Genomic DNA, 17,214 nt, shown 5'->3' with positions numbered 1-17,214 from the left:
ACTTTCGCTTGTGGATTCCTCCTCGCATTGACATTCTGGAGGGTCTCATTCCATACGAGACACACGAGATATGCAAGACTCTGTGGGACGATGAGAACTGCTTCATGCCCAGGAGTGGCACTTCTATGATACCATCTGCCCGAGTCATCACTCGCTTTGTCAGGCAAAACATTATTCCGAAGGCAGGGCATCACAGTAGGGTGACGATTATGGAGGCACTAGTCATCTATTGCATTTACACTGGCGTGCAGATAGACTTGGCTCACATCATGCAGCATATCATGATGGACCGAGTTGAGTCTCCCGGGGTCAGGAACTTAGCTTTCGGCCGGGTCTTGACACGCATTTTCCAAGACTTCCGGGTGGATTTAGAGGACACACTAATGATTCCTGATATAGAGATAGGTGAGGACCTCTGTGCATGGTCGGTCAAGAAAATGGGGCTTGGTAATGCGGTTAGATCAGACAATGAGGCCGACATCGATGGGGATGCCGAGGATGACGATGTAGATGAGCATGGAGACGATGATGATCGGGGTGATGCTCCGGTTCGGGATGATGACCAGGGGCATCGGGAGATTCCCGCTCCACGATTCTCCGAGGATGGAGGTCCATCTCACCAGACTTCTGAGGCTCCAGGTGTGACTTCTCATCAGTCTCCGATTTATTCCATACTCGAGAGGATCGAGGCTTGACAGATGAGGATGGAGACATACATGCACACTTTAGGTGAGAGGTTTACATGGCTCGAGGATGAGTTCAGATCGAGGAGGGATCAGACAGATCGTCGGAGTAGATTACCTAGATAGATAGCATTAGGAGTTTTCCTTTTTATGTTTCCCGGATGTACTTTCTTTCGGACTTGTAAAAATTTTCTTATGTGATTAATGAGATCAAGTTGTTTTGCTTATATTATTGTATCTTATTCCATAATCGGTTAAGTTTCATTTATTCGATTACTAATCTCGGTTATCTATTATTCAGCTCTAAGAATAGTTGAGTTACCCTTTTTGATCGGTAACTCGGAATGTTCCATCATCGCTTCTGTGGTTAGGGTCTAATTGAACCTGGGGCTCTGATACCACTCTGTCACATCCACCCAGCCGGTACCCTATCTGGCATACCCGGGATGTGATCCAGAGCCCCGAAGATCCATAGTTCGGGGACCACATAATCCACATCGACGATAATACAATCATGAACAGATAATAATCATAAACTAACAATGAATGATCATGGAATTCAGAAATAAGGTGTCGGACATAATCGAGTGCGGAAATAAATATCAAATCAGATAAATTAAGAAGGCGTTAAGGGGAATCCACTCCTTCACCAAACGGAAGTGAGGTCAAAATTTAGTTAAGTACAAGTCTCAAGTTATAAAGGTAAGTTAAAGTTATTACAATTCTTCTAAGTATACTTGTCACAAAAGAAGGGGTAACTACTCATAAGTCTCCTCCATAATAAATATATCTTCTTCAAAGTTGAGGACCATGGAGACCCAACATGACTGCTCCCATACAACTCCGGGGCTAACCCCCGGTACGCCCGGTAATCTTCTTCGGTATGGTCACCGAAGTCTTCAACGTAGCCAGCCTCCGGATGGTAGTATGAGGTATCTCGGGTCCGCCTCGGGAGGGTGCCATCGGAGTAATCACCCGTAGAATAGCCTAACAAAATATTGCAACAGAAAAGGAATGAGTTCAAAAGAACTCAGCAAGGAAGTTATCCCACCACACATAAACCACAAGATAATCATAAAATGATGCAGATGATATGAGGCATATAATGCAATATGACTTTATTCTAAGTATGCTGGTCATCTATGGTAGACATGCTTTAAGTCATAGCACCATACTTCTTTAGGTAGTCTCAGTCACTCATCACCGGGGGGAATTGGGTCCTGCATCCCTCTCGGACAAATCCATGGTTGGGGGTTTCGGTCACCGCTCTCTGACATCACCGTTTGGTCTAAGTATTGGCGCATGTCAGGGTATACCCTAGCCCAATGCAAGTCATCTACTTAATCATATCATGCCAGTTCCAGATACTTCCATTCCTCCCCTCTCGGGATCCTTTCCGGTATCCTTCACACTAGAGTCACGGATATTACTCACCGGATTCATCAACCCTATTGGTCATCCACAAATGGTAAACGGGAAGCTCTCACGTCCCTCTCACGGATCATTTCACCGGTCTTGAGTGCCCGTGAGCCCAAGTCTAGCCATTTGTAACCCTACCAATAAATGGCCCCTTTCGGGTAACCGTAATGCAATTTATGTCCTCTCACGAAGTGGATACCGGTCTTGAGCGCCCAAAAATCCACACTACTACCACAGGTTGTTCGGTCTCAATGCCCTTCTGAATCGGGTCTGATATGATAGGGACATCCTAGCCATACATCTAGACAAATCCTATGCATGTCATTCAATAACCCGGGAAAGCGTCAATGGACACCTTCGGAGAACATCCCATACTATTCCCTCCGATGTCCAAGGACAGAAGCACCAGTAGGGTACCCCTCAATCCCAAGTTATACTTAAGCAATCACATGCCCAAGTTCATCATATCAGTTCACAAGATACAACGTCATAATAAACATTCAATTCATGACATTGACATAAGTCATCATATATTGAAATTGATAAACATGATAAAACATTGAAGTAATATAATGTAAACACAAAGCTACTGTTAAAAGACATATGTAGCAAGTCTAACACGATAAGAATATGAAATAGAAATTATATTTACTAGGTTAGGAATACCAAGTCAAGATTTCCATATCCTAAGTAATTACATCGATAACTATCCTTACCTTGAATCGGAGAAGAGAATGGTCCAAGATCACAAGCAGTGGCCCAAATAGTCTTAAAGTCCTAAACAAGCATATATGAAAGGTTAGAGAAGAAATCAGAACAATCGGAGATCAAACGAATCGGAATCGGGCAAAAGTTGCTGACAAGAACTCTATTGGTCGATACATTTGGTCGATAGTATCGACCAATAGTATCGACCAAATCAATTCCAGGACAGCAAGTTGGCTTTTCGGATTCTTGCCCAGATTTGGTCTTCCGGGTCTCGGATTGACATGAAACTTGGAGGATAGTCTAAGCACAACATGGGGACACTAATTATCAAGAAACTTTCATAATCCAATGGTCCATTTGGAAATCCCCAAATTGACATATTAAGGTTAAGAGTTGTAGATCATGGCATTGGCTATATTTCAATGCAAATTAGGGGAAAACATGGGGGATTAGGTAGGGAATCGTTTAGAAGTAACATGGAGCACATATGCAAGGTATAGATTAGGTTAATCATGAGCTTCATCTCAGTTTTGGTAAATAAAGCAAGTTGGTAAGCAATAAATCATGGAAATGTGTAGTCAATGATCATGAGGTGAATCTATCATAGTCATATCGGTGAAAACATCATTGTATGGGGTTTAGAAGGTTCATGGCAAGGTGTATGCAAGGTTGCAGCACCTTGGCCATGGTCCCAACAGTAAAATAGGGAAAAGATGAGTGAGAAAGTGATTAGGAGAGAGAGTCATACCTTTAAAGTGGAACAAGAAAGTAGGAATGAGTGGTTGGCAATGATTGATGAAGAAGATGCTTCACCACTACCAAGGAGGAGTTCTTGGGAGGCTCTCTCACGTTCCCAGATGTTAAAAACGCGAGAATAGGGCTCCAGTCTCGAGGAATAAATAAATAGAAAAGAATATTCCAAGAATCTTTAAATCTGGGCTCAGCAGACTTGTTGGTCGATACCTTTGGTCGATGGTATCGACCAATAGTATCGACCAAAACAATCTCTGCAGAAATTTTACAGAATAGTTCAGCAACTTTAGGTGCCGACTTGGAGGGCTATACAAGGTCAAATTGCATGGGGTTTTCTCCTACAGTTCACTCAAGAGGTCTAGTTTCAGGGAGTACCTTCGGATTATGCACAAGAGTCCGTTTGCTATTTCAACTGTCTCGCTCTTCATCAGTGCGCAGATTCTAACTTAGCACTGGTAATGTGCTCAAGGAAGGAGCAGCATCATCAATGTCCATAAACTGGAATCCCGACATTACGTCATCAACCAGTAGGGCCCATAAGTCCCTCCTACCACCACTTCGGGTCTTTGGACCTACAAACATAACAATGACCGGGTCGGGTCAAGGTTAGGTAAAAGCTGGATTTTACATTGGATGTATTCGAGCCTTCTTCAGGTAGTCGTTGGATCTTAAGAGATAGATCCGTTAAGTGACAGACTTCTACTAGTTTGGACTAGTAGATGACTCCTAGGATAACCCAATTGTTATTTGGTGGTTATCCACATGATAGTGATGAGTGACAGCCGCCGGAAACTACTAGCCGTTAATAGGTTGATTAACCTATTCCGAAAGTATCGGATTAAGGCGTGCTTGTGACTAAGTTAGTTTTCTTCCTCAACAGCTATCTCCTGGACCCGATTCGCTCAAAAGCGAGTCGATTCCTTTCGTCCCGACCGGAGTCGAGGGTCGAACCAAGAATGAACCTAGTTCGTTCATATTTTCTCTATATCACGAGCCCCCCAGACCAAGCGTTCGGTCGATCCCGAGGGCTTGGTTTTTAACTGGGTTCTTCGTCGAGCAATAGTCTTGCACAATCCTCCACCCATTAAATGTCATATCATATTTAATGCGGTTGTGTCACTTTTTCCTCAAGCATTGTGAGGGTGAAGCCACGCGTCCTTTGCAGCCGAAACTATCGTTGCTCATGCAATCAAAACGATGGTTTCTGAATGCCTGTTTTGGATTCGTGAGTTCAAACTTTTGACCCGTCTTCAAATCTTGATCGCTGATGCTGGATTCATCTCGATCGTACACGTCCTCAAACACTCGTGAGGGTGCTTAAAAGCGGTTTGTTGTCTCTGTAGGTTTCATTCTCCTTGTCTGAATTTTTGAAACCTCGTCGTCTTCTTCGCGCCTTGACGATCCTCTCGTTCTCGAGCTTTCTGCCTTAGTGTTCAGTAAGTTTACTGACTCCTTTGCATAGTTTACTTTCATCTCTAGGTTTCTTTTTTTTTTCTTTCTAGAAACCACAATCAGACTTTGCGGTAATGGAAGGTGGTAGGGTTTCTTTTGAAATTTCCCCTGTGCATAGCGCCGGTAAAGGCGATAGTGGTGATGAGGCCTTTGTTTCTGTCCCCTCTGAGCAGTCGAATAATGATCAGAAAACCCTAACTGCTCTCTAGTGTAACTTTGCAGAAGTTAGCCAACAGAGAAAAGTTGAAGAAAAAGCTGAGACTTCTTCTGCCTTTCCTGAGTCTGGACCATCCACGACTCCGAAGGTGACTGCCAATCCTTTGGGCAGTCAAAACAATCTACTAGATCTGCCGGTGGACCTGATTCTGGTGCTTCCTCCTATACCGAGGAAAATCTTCCTTTAGCTGTCAAAGGTTTTGACTTTCCTTCTTTGTACCATCTTAGGGCTCCCAATCCTAATGAGAGGGTTGATTCGATCCTTCCGGGCGAATTTTCCCTGTATATAGATACGCTAGAAAGCGGAGTTCGCTTTCCCTTTTTCAATACTTTATTTTCGACCATTCTGAATCATTGGGACATTTGTCCTATAATGTTTCTTTCCAATAGCTGGCGTCTCATCGTCGGCTTCTTGGGCTTATGCTTTGAACTTGGCATCACACCTTCTCTTCCTCTTTTTATACATTTTCATGTTCTTTCTATTTCCCATCCTCCTGGTTGGGTTGTGCTTTCTAAGCGCAACAAAGTTGAGCTTGACTGGACGGGCAACATTCTTGAGGAACTTGCCCTTCTAATCATAAAGGATGGCGCAAGCAGTATTTTTTCTGCCAAGCACCTCAATCAGATCTTAACTTCCCGACCGCCTAGAAGCAGTACACTTCATACTCTGAGGGTAACCGGGTCCTTCCATTATCCAAAGAAGACAGAGCGGCCGTCGGGAAGATCAAGTCAATTCCATGGTAGAGCGGCCGTCGGGAAGATCAAGTCAATTCCATGGTATCAAGAGATACATGGATTTGAGATGGAATACAACTCCATCCTTCAGTACTGGGGGTTGGCTCAACGTGAGCTTTCTAATTGCCACGTTTCACTTTCTTGATTATACTGCAAATTTTTTCAACTTTCTGACTTTTGTCTTTCTTTGTAGTGCCTCCAAGAATGAATCCCGAGAGTCTTTGAGTGAGGGCTGCCAAGGCTGTTGTGACTGTAGAACAACGGTCCCCTTGAGCCTTGACTGTAGAATAGGTAGCTTCTGTGCCACCTCCAGACCCTTCTTACAAGGGTATTAGAAATCTGAAGCCAGTGGTTGAGGCTTCAGGGAGAGGGAAAAAACCAATGGTGGAAGAGGTTGACATCCCCTCTCCCATTCGAACCAAAAGGAAGCACGATTTAGCCGATGCTTCCACCTCAAAGAAATCCAAGAAGAACAAAGCGTCTGAGGAGATCATCGTCCCTCAATGGATGCTGATGCGGATAGATCGGGCAACTCAAGATCCTGAAAAGGCTATTGAGTGGAGCTCTCTTGGCCTCAATGCTTGCCGATCGTCGGGCCTTTGAGACCTTGGAGGATGACGCTCTCATTCATCATTCCACAAGGTATTATTATTCTTGAGCTTTCACCATTTGCTTTGTAATCTCCCCTGAGATTTTATGATAATCACCCTGTCTTTCCAGGAATGTTGTGTTGAGCTTCTATCAACACATGGAGGCATTGAGCCGAGTTGGTCGTAATGGCTCCTTGCTACAAACGTGTGAAGAGAATTTGGTGAAGGCCAATTCTAAGGTGGACCAGCTAAAGAAAGCAGCCGAAGAGTTGAAGGAGAAGCACGATGAAGAGATGAATTCTTTAAAGAAAGAACTTGACTCGTCAAACCTTTGCGCTGTTGCCGCCGAACACGAGGCTAAGAAACAGAGAACGCTGCTACCGCGCTCGGTGATAGTCTTGAGCTTAAAGCCATGGAGAACGAAGATGGTAGTTCCTAGCAAGCTCGAACATCTTAGATCAGATCTTCGGAGGGACTGCATTCGGAAATATCTGAACAGCCTTCCCTTTAATGACCTGTTGGGTTCCTTCAACATTCAAGCTTATCGAGAAGGGCAGAATGATGTCTGGAAAAAGATTCTTGAATCTAATCCTTCTTTTGACACAACTTCCTATCGGGGGATGTGTCACAAAGGAATCTTTGAGAAGCTTAAACTGCCTTTCCCCGACTGGGTTTTGGAAGAGGTGGATCCTATTCCAGCGGATCCAGACATTGAGCAATATCTTGCTGATTCGCCGCCTCTTGAAGAACCTCAAAAGTCTGTTGCAAGAAAAGACTCTGACAAAGACTCTTTGGCCGACAGTGAGAAAGAAACATATGAAACCATCTCTTTTTTTATTTTTTTGTAAGGGTTGGCCCTCTACAGTCTTAATGAAATAGAAATCTGTCTTCTTTTTCTCGAAATCTTCCAATGATTGGCTTAATACTTCCTCGTATCATTCCCAATGAATTATCTATTCCCTCTCACAAGAGATATTTGAGAAAAGTATAAGAATGACATAAGAATGATATAAGTCATCACGTAGATTAACTTGTACCTTAACTAGAGACAACGTTTGGGACATCAGGGAGATGCGTTCGGTCAATTTGATTCTTCCGAACCTTTTGTGATACCTGAATTCTATCTCCCAACTGCTCCTTTTATGACGAAGCCCAAATGTTTCTTGTATTCGTATACCAATTGCTCTTCCCAAGGAATTGGAAATACTCCTTTATTTAATACTGGTGCAATGGTTGATATTTGGCAGTATCCTCGTATCAGTGCACAAGTGTTCCACGTGGAAACCTAGTTCAACCTTCGAGTTTTGAATTTGAAGCGCCGTTATCCCCTAACCGTTGATCCTGCATTTTTAGGAATTTGAAGCGTCTCTTCCATCCTGTCCCTTGATTAACTTGGGCTTTCAACCGTCACCTCTCTCCTTGAGGCTATTTAAGCTCCTCAAGGGTACTTCATCCTTATCTCGCTATCTGCAAGTTATTTCTATCTGATAGATTTGCAAAGCAATATTCTCTTCCTTTGATGTCTTTGTATCCTCATCCTCCAACTGTATCCTCGATTAGAACCTGAACAAGTAAGTCTTCTGCTCCCTGAGTAATCTCCATAGTATTCATACTTGGGGTTTACTCATTTCGAAAGTTAAGTGGTGTTCGTTACTTCATCTGTTTAACAGAAATCTAGGGTTTTCCCTTTTCTGTTTATAAGTTGTTGGATTCTCATACTGACACTGCTTTTCTGCATTTGCAGTGCCTCCCAGAATTAACTTGGACTTTATTAGGGCAAATTCCTGCAAGAAGACTGCCCTTGTACCGATGAAGGTTGCTCCCTTTGAGGTGATTGCCACTGGTGAATCTTCTAAATGTGAGGAAACTATTGTTGGTGAATCTTCAGATCAAATTTCCACAGTTTCTGTTGATGCTTCTCCCACGCTTCCTCTACTTGAAGAGATCATCTGGTCTTCCAAGGAGGACGTGGCTCCCTCCGTCTTTGCTTGTACTATTGACGTCCCTGCCGAAGAGACCGTTCGGTCTTCCATGATGAAGACCCTTCGGGCATCTGAGGAAGATGTGGTCCCTACAGGCGCCACTCCTATTTCCAACTCTAGTGCTTGTTTGGCATCCTCCTCCACTCCTTCCTTGGAGCTAGAGGATTTTGCCACTAGGAAGTGCCCTCGGTTGGACGATGATGTGTTCCATCCTTCTTGGTCGCTGAAGAGGTCTGACTTGGCGACAGGCGATTTTGACAAGGCACTAAAATGGTGCACTGCTGTTCAAATGCCTACCAAGAGCAGAGCCCTCTCCACGATCCTAGATGTGGATTTTACAAAATCACTGGTGATGTAAGTTTTTCTTCATTACCTTTCGTTCTGAAGATTTCTCTTTTGCTCTTGACTAACTCTGAAGTTGTTGCATAAGTCTCACTGGTAACTTCCACAATCAAGTGGAAGCAGCCTTTAGACTTAGTAGACTGAGTGATGAAGTTTCCAGGCTTTGGGAAGACTCCAAATCCAAAGATGCTGAGATTGCTCATCTTGGAAACCAAGCTTGGGAGATTGCCCGAGAGAAGAATTCCAGGAACGAGCGTCTTCGTTCGGATTTGGACAATGCCAGGGAGAAGATCTGTCGGCTGGAGCGGGAAGTAGGGAAGCTAGGGGTGAAAGGGTCTGAAACTATATCCCAAAGGCAAGCTATTACCCCTTTGCTCGAGTCCCTTCCAACTGATGTTTGCAGGGCTTCCATCTTCAAATATTTGCACAGTAAGCCTTTTGTTGATATGCTAAACGCTTATAACTTGCAGGCATACCGATGGCAAAAACGAAGTATGGGAATCGATACTAAGGAGAAATCCTTATTTCAATACGACTCCCCACCACGCCAATTGTCATCTTGAAGTGTTTGCAAAGCTAGGACTTCCTCTTCCTTCCTGGTGCAAGGATGCAACAGACCTTCCACCTACAGACCCAGATATAATGCATCATCTCGACGATTCTACCCCCTATTCTCCTCTTAAAGGATTCAGCTATGAAGAGCTTGCCTTGAATGCAGGTTTGATCAAAGATCAAACTTCTTCCGGTCAAGCTGGATAAAGAGTATGGAATTGCGGAGGATTTTGTACTTGTAGAATGCTTCGCAATCCCCGAGGGAGACAAACAAATGATAACATATGTTTTTCCGACTCTGTTCTTCTTCTTCTTCTTGAATCTGTGTTGCTTCTGACAAAGTTACTTAAATTCTTAACGATCACCGATGATGACTTTCCTTTTTGACCGAACGAAGATTGTATCTCAACACTTGTTACCTCATATGTATATTTGATGTAAAGGTTGGCCCCTTCTGGTCATTTAAAGGAATAAAGAATTAACTTCATCTGTGAACTTTTGCCAGCCACTTGAATCATTGTTGCAGTAGGTCTTAGTTGTTTCAAAACATTGCCTTTACTTAGAGATTTTCGAAGAAATTAAATAAGTTTTGAGAAGGAACTCACTCGGGTTTTAAACCGATGCCCTGTAGAAGGAACTCACTCGGGTTTTAAAACCGATGCCTTGTAGAAGGTCCCACACGGGTTTTAAACCGATGCCTTTACTTAATAATTTTTGGAGAAATTCAATAAGTTTGAGAAGGAACTCACTCGGGTTTTAAACCGATGCCTTTTGATTTTGTCGCTGGATCTGTTCTTGAGTGTTGTATGATGCCCCCAATCAAAAGACAGCATGTTGAAAACTGATAATTGTATTGATTGAGTTAAAATTTGTTACATCATGAATGAAAATGATAATCTTCTCAAGGATAATATTTCTTCAGATGCCTGGCATTCCACGAACGATCCAACTCTTTCTGGGTTGTCATGTTCTTTAGCTTATAAGCTCCTGAACCGAACGGTTTAATAACCATATATGGTCCTTCCCATGAAGGGTTCAATTTCCTTTGATGGCGTGGATCTGAAGCTAAGTTCCTACTATGTACCGACGATTCTTCACTCGGGAATTATAATGTGACGCTATCCGTCATTGATAATGTTAAGTTCGCGCTATTGCTTTTGTACGAACTTCATCCAACAAATCAAGGCTATCTAGTAGTCCTTGTTCGTTCGCTTTTTCTTCGAACTCGCTTTCCCATAGTGTTCCAGCCATTACTTCGACAGGTGCCAACGCTTCAGATCCGTAAGCCAATTTAAAAGGAGTTTCTCCTATGGGTGTCCGAACCGTAGTTCGGTAGGCCCACAGTACATTCTGCAATTCTTCGACCCACAAGGCTTTATCAGCTTTGAGTCTTCTCTTTATTCCCTTAAGTAACGTTCGGTTTGTAACCTCAACTTGGCCATTGCTTTGGGGGTATGCCACTGATGACATACGATGCTCGATTAAGTAAGTCCCACAAAATTGTTCAAATTGCGGGATATCGAATTGAGTGCCATGATAGGTAACGATTATTTTTGGCATCCCGAACCGATATATGATTGACTCGAGCACGAACTTCTCCACCTTTCATTCAGTGATGGTTGCCAGGGTGCTAGCCTCGACCCATTTGGTGAAGTAGTCGATTGCTACTATAAGACACTCTCTTCCGCCCGACGCCTTGGTGAATTTCCCCATGATATCGATTCCCTACATCGCAAAAGAGATGGGGTCTAGAATCGAAGTCATGGTTTCATCTGGGCGTTTAGATACCGTAGCATGGATTTGACAATTGCTACATCGACGAACATATTTCATAGCAGCTTACTGGAGCTTAGGCCAATATAACCCGAGCCTCAAAATTTTGTGTGCCAGGGCCCGACAGCCCATATGAGCACCACAAATTCCTTCATGTACTTCGGCTAGAGCCGATTCCGATCCTTCGGGACCCAAGCATCTCAAAAGGGGTCCAGAGTAAGATCTTTCGTATAGCCTTCCGCTCTGCATAATGAATCGTGTTGATTGCACCTTGATTAATCTTGCCTCTTTCGGATCCTCTGGTAGTTTATCATCTCTCAGATATTCTACTATCGAATCCATCCAGCAACGCCCGCTTCAATATAGGAAATTTCCTTTTTCTAGTAACTTGGAAATGTTATCTCTTCTATGTAGACCGAAGGGTCTAAATTTTTTTCTTTGGCATTGGCTAGTCTGGATATAGCTCATCTGCCATTGTATTTTCTTTTCTTGGGATCTGACATACTTTCAGAATCTTGAATTCTTTCTGCAATACCTGCACAATGTCTTGATATTTCTGTAACCGGGGCTCTTTAACACCATACTCCCCTTGTACTTGATTGACAATAAGCTGTGAGTCACTAAAGATAGTCACGTCTGCTATTGCCAAAGCTTTTGACAATTGAAGTCCAGCTATTAGGGCTTCATACTCTGCCTCATTGTTACTTGCTTCGAATGCAAATCTTAATGCATATGAAATAATAAATCCTATCGGACTCTTCAGGAGGATTCCAGCTCCCGCCCCTTGCTTGTTACTCGAACCATCCACATATACCTCCCATACGGTTGGAATAGTGGGTTCGGCAATTTCCTCCATAGGCGCAGTAGTTTCCACTATGAAGTCGGCCAGTGCTTGAGCCTTAATCGCCGTTCAAGGCTTAAAGCTTACTTGGAACTCACTGAGTCGACCAGGCTACCATTCTTCCAGATAAATCAGGCTTACGAAGAACTTTACAAAGGGGAAAAGTAGTAAATACCTCGATTGGATGAGCCTGAAAGTACGGCCGTAGTTTTCTAGCTGCTATCATCAAAGCCAGAGCCTACTTCTCGATCTAAGAATAATGTGTCTCCGCATCAAGTAGTACGTGGCTGACATAATAGATTGGCCATTGCTTCTTGTCTTTCTCCCAAACGAGTACTGCGCTAACTGCCGAAGGGGATGTTGCTAAATATAGCTGTAAGATTTCTCCCTTCTCGAGTCGAGGCAATAACGGTGGTCTTCCCAGCGTCTCCTTCAGGTCATCGAAAGCTTTCTGACATTCCTCAATCCACTTTGCCTCCTTACTACCCCTTAAATCTTTGAGTGCCTTGAAAAAATTTAGGCCCGTTTCACCCGACTGTGAGATGAAACAGTTCAGCGCTGAAGACTGAAGGAGAAGAAGAGCTGACTGAAGATGTGGAATGGTTTTCTCTACATTCTTCTAGACTTATCTTTTACTTTACTTGTATTAGCTTAGAGCTTTACTTAGATTTCGATCTACCTTCCGCATATGTTGTGGAGTATAATTCTGCTATACTCTACAGTTGTCTTTGTTTGGTATCTTGTTTTCCGCACTCTGATATTCTATAGTGATCCTTCTGAGATCCTTTCTTGACTTTTATTATAAATTACTTGAACATTATGATTTGTTCTTGCTTTTGATTATTTTATTGTGCGAAATGGATATGATCGTTCCTAAACTTGATCTTTTGGGCTGTGGATCACTCCCTCGGGTATGCCAGTTAGGGTACCGGCTGGGGGGATGTGACAACCAATGATAGCAAAGGCAGATGAGAGGAATCCAAATAGATTTTGCAGATATCATAGGGATCATGGTCATGATACTGATGATTGCAGAATTTTAAAAAATGAGATTGAATGATTAATCAGTCAGGGAAGATTGGATCACTTTGTTCAAAGAAGAAATGGAGGTAACTGGAGAAATGTTGCTGATCCGCCAAGAAGATGGGATAACTAGCCACCAGCAAGGGAATATCAACCGAAGGGAGATTTTCAATATAACTCTCCAGATGAAAATGCTAAGCACCAGGAAAACCGGCAAGTTCAACAAAAGCAGTCTCCTGTCATGACCATCTTGGGAAGTTTAGATTTGAATTCAATTTCAAAGTCTAAAGCGCATGCCAGGTATGTAAGTGTTGTCGAATCTCATGTTATTCCTAGAAGAATCAAAAAGATGAAAGAGATAGTCTTCACGGAAGAGGAGATGGATGGAATTCAGGAACCACATGATGATGCCATTGTGGTAGTCATTGAGGTGGCAAACAGAGATATTCACAGGGTTTTGGTCGATACGGGGTCTTCTGTAGATATCATGTCTTATGAAGCTTTTCAACGATTAAAGTTGGATGCGGTTAAGATAAAACCTTGCGGGACAAGACTATTTGGATTTTCTGGAGAATCTACTTCGGTAGAGGGAACTGTGGAGTTAACAATCACGTTGGGAACACATCCACAAAAGGGTAACTACGGTTACTAAATTTTTGTTGATAAAAAGTCTGTCGGCCTACAATATAATCTTGGGGAGACCAACGTTGAATGCTATTGGAGCTGTAGTTTCGACAAGACATTTGAAAGTTAAATTCCCAACTGAAGGAGGCATTGGAGAATGCAAGTCTGATCAGAGAACTTCAAGGCAAAGCTATACAACTTTTTTAAAGGATTCATAGGCACAAGTAAAGCTCTTGCTCTTACTGTGGAGGTCATGGACAACAGGGATGAAGAAAAAATTCAAAGAGGTGAACCAGTGGAGAAGCTGGAAAAAATTTGTTTTGGCCTTGAAAATCCAGATAAAGGAACCATGATTGGAGCTGATCAGAGCAATCAGGAGAAGGACCGGTTAAAGGAATTTCTTCAGCAAAATGTAGATGTTTTTGCTTGGTCAGCGCAGGATATGCTAGGTTTAAGCAGAGAGGTGGCAGAACATTGTCTCTGGATAGATTCTTCTATCAAACCAGTAAAACAAAGGCGAAGGAATTTCTCATCAGAAAAGCATGATGCGATTAAGATTGAAGTGCAAAAGCTTAAGGAATCTCAGTTTATCAAACAAATTGAATGTCCTAAATGGCTGGCGAACGTGGTAATGGTGAAGAAACATAATGGCAAGTGGCGAATGTGTGTAGACTATACTGATTTGAACAAGGCGTGTCCTAAGGACTGTTATCCTTTGCCGCGAATTGATCAGTTAATTGATGCTACGTCAGGTCAGCAGATGTTAAGCTTTATGGATGCTTATTCTGGTTATAATCAAATTCTTATGAAAAAGGAGGATCAACCCCACACGGCATTCATGACGAATCGGGAGAGCTATTGTTATAAAGTTAAGCCTTTCGGGTTAAAAAATGCTGGTGCAACATATCAAAGGGCAATGAATAAGTTGTTTGTTGACCAGATTGGAAGAAATATGGAGGTTTATGTAGATGATCTTCTTGTAAAAAGTCAGAACAGATCTGATCATCTTGCTGATCTAAGGGAGTGCTATGATGTGCAGAGGAGGAATGGAATGAGACTCAGTCCTGAAAAGTGTGCATTCGGAGTTTCATCTGGTAAATTTCTTGGTTATATGGTCACGCAGAGGGGTATTGAGGCGAATCCAGGAAAAATTAGGGCTATCTTGAATATAATGGCACCCAGCAGTATGAAGCAGATCCAAAGTCTAACAGGAAGAGTGGCAGCATTAAGCAGGTTCATATCGAGATCAGGAGATAAATGTGCACCATTCTTCAAGGCGTTGAAAAATTTAAATGCACTCAACGAATTCAAATGGACAGAAGATTGTCAAAAGTCATTTGAAGAATTAAAGAGGAGGCTGACCAGTCCACCAGTTCTATCTCGACCAAAGCCATGAGAGATCTTGCAGATATATTTATCTTCTTCGAAGGCGGCAGTAAGCGCAATATTAATTCGAGAAGAAGGTACTGTCCAAAATCCTATCTACTTTGTAAGTCATACATTGTTAGATGCAGAATCTATATATCCGGAATTTGAAAAACAAGCTTTAGCTTTGATAATGGCGGCTAGGAAGCTTACACCTTATTTTCAGGCTCATCCAATTATTGTTCTTACTAACTGGCCTTTAAAGAAAATATTGCATAAGCTTGATCTGGCGGGGAGAATGGTATCATGGGCAATAGAGTTAACAGAACATGATATAAATTATAAACCCAGAACTACGATAAAAGCACAGGTGTTGGCTGATTTTATTGCTGAAAGTATTTCGCTACCAGAGGAGGAAAAAGATTCCAGTGAGATGTCTTCTAGTTGGACTCTGCATGTAGATGGGTCAAGTCATTCTCAGGGATCAGGGGCAGGGGTGATTTTACAAAGTCCGTTTGGATTTGTAATTCAGAATGCACTTCGATTGAATTTTCAAGCTTCAAACAATGAAGCAGAATATGAAGCTCTTATTGCAGGTTTGCGACTGGCCAAATCTCTCTGTGTACAGAACATTGAAGTAAAAAGTGATTCCGAGCTAGTGGTCAGCCAAGTTACAGGAGCATATGATGCGAAGGATGATCGGATGGTCAGTTATCTTAAGAAGGTATGGGAATGTAAAGAATGGTTTTCACAATTCTCGATTATGAGATTATCCCGAAATCAAAACAGTGAGGCAGATTCTCTGGCAAAATTAGCATCTGCAAAATCTACTTCTATACCACAGGCTGTATATTTTGAGGAGCTGGATATCCCAGCATATTCAGGGCCAGAGATAATGGAAATCGATGCAGAAGTATCTTGGATGGATCCTATTATACAGTATCTTAAAGATGGCGTTCTTCCTGAGGATAGAGAAAAGGCCAGAACTGTGAAAAGAAGAGCTACTAAGTTTATTCTAAAGAATGAACTGCTATATAAAAGAACAGTTTTTGGGCCACTTTTGAAATGTTTAGGACCATCTGATGCATGATATGCTCTAGCAGAGGTCCATGAAGGAATCTGCGGAAGTCATCTAGGCGGGAAGGCCTTGGCCTATAAAGTTCTGAGACAAGGATTTTATTGGCCGCGTATGCAGTCTGAAGCAATTGAATATGTAAGGAGATGTCATCAATGTCAAATTCATGCACCAATTCAGAGCCAGCCAGCAGAACAGCTGACATCGATACTTAATCCTCTTCCATTTGCAATGTGGGGGATGGATCTACTTGGTCCATTTCCTACTACTACCGGGGAAAGAAATTTGTGGTAGCTGCAATTGATTACTTCACAAAATTGGTGGAGGCAAAAGCCTTAGCCACGACGACCACAAGACAAATTGAGAAGTTTTTCAGGAATCATGTTATATTCAGATATGGTCTGCCAAAGATTTTACTGACTGATCATGGACCACAGTTTGACAATGAAAGATTCAAAGAATTTTGTGGAGGTTATCATATTGAATGCAGACACTCATCTGTGGCGTATCCTCAATGCAATAGTCAAATCGAGGTAACCAACAAAACACTTCTACAAGGGATAAAAAGGAGACTGGATGATGCAAATAGTCTATGAATTGATGAACTACCTCATGTACTGTGGGCATATAGAACTACAGTCAGGACACCAACAGGAGAAACACCTTTCAGACTAGCGTATGGGTCTGAGGCATTGGCTCCGGTGGAAGTTATGGTGGGATCAAACAGATCAGAAAGATTTGATCCAGTAACTAATGAAGAAGGGCTGAGGGCAAATCTTGAATTCTTAGATGAAGTCAGAGAAAAAGCTTTATACCGCAACATAGAATATTAGAGCGACATATTACAACGCTCGAGTCAAACCTAAATCTTTTAGAATGGGAGATTTGGGTTTGAGGAAAAAGTCAGGCATCAGATCCAAGAAATTGTGGAAAGCTTTCTGCAAACTGGGAGGGGCCATATGTGGTGACAAAAACTGTGAGCAGAAACACATATTGGCTAAAGGATGCTCATGGGAGTTGTTTGAAACGACCGTGGAATGTAATTCACCTCAAGAAATATTATCAACAGAAAGGAGGCAGG

This window comes from Hakea prostrata, chromosome 1, assembly GCF_041222555.1.
Source record: "Hakea prostrata isolate BN-2017 chromosome 1, UWA_Hpros_2, whole genome shotgun sequence".
Classification (NCBI taxonomy): domain Eukaryota; kingdom Viridiplantae; phylum Streptophyta; class Magnoliopsida; order Proteales; family Proteaceae; genus Hakea; species Hakea prostrata.
The sequence above is the reverse complement of the archived record's forward strand: the minus strand, read 5'-3'. Positions refer to the sequence as shown.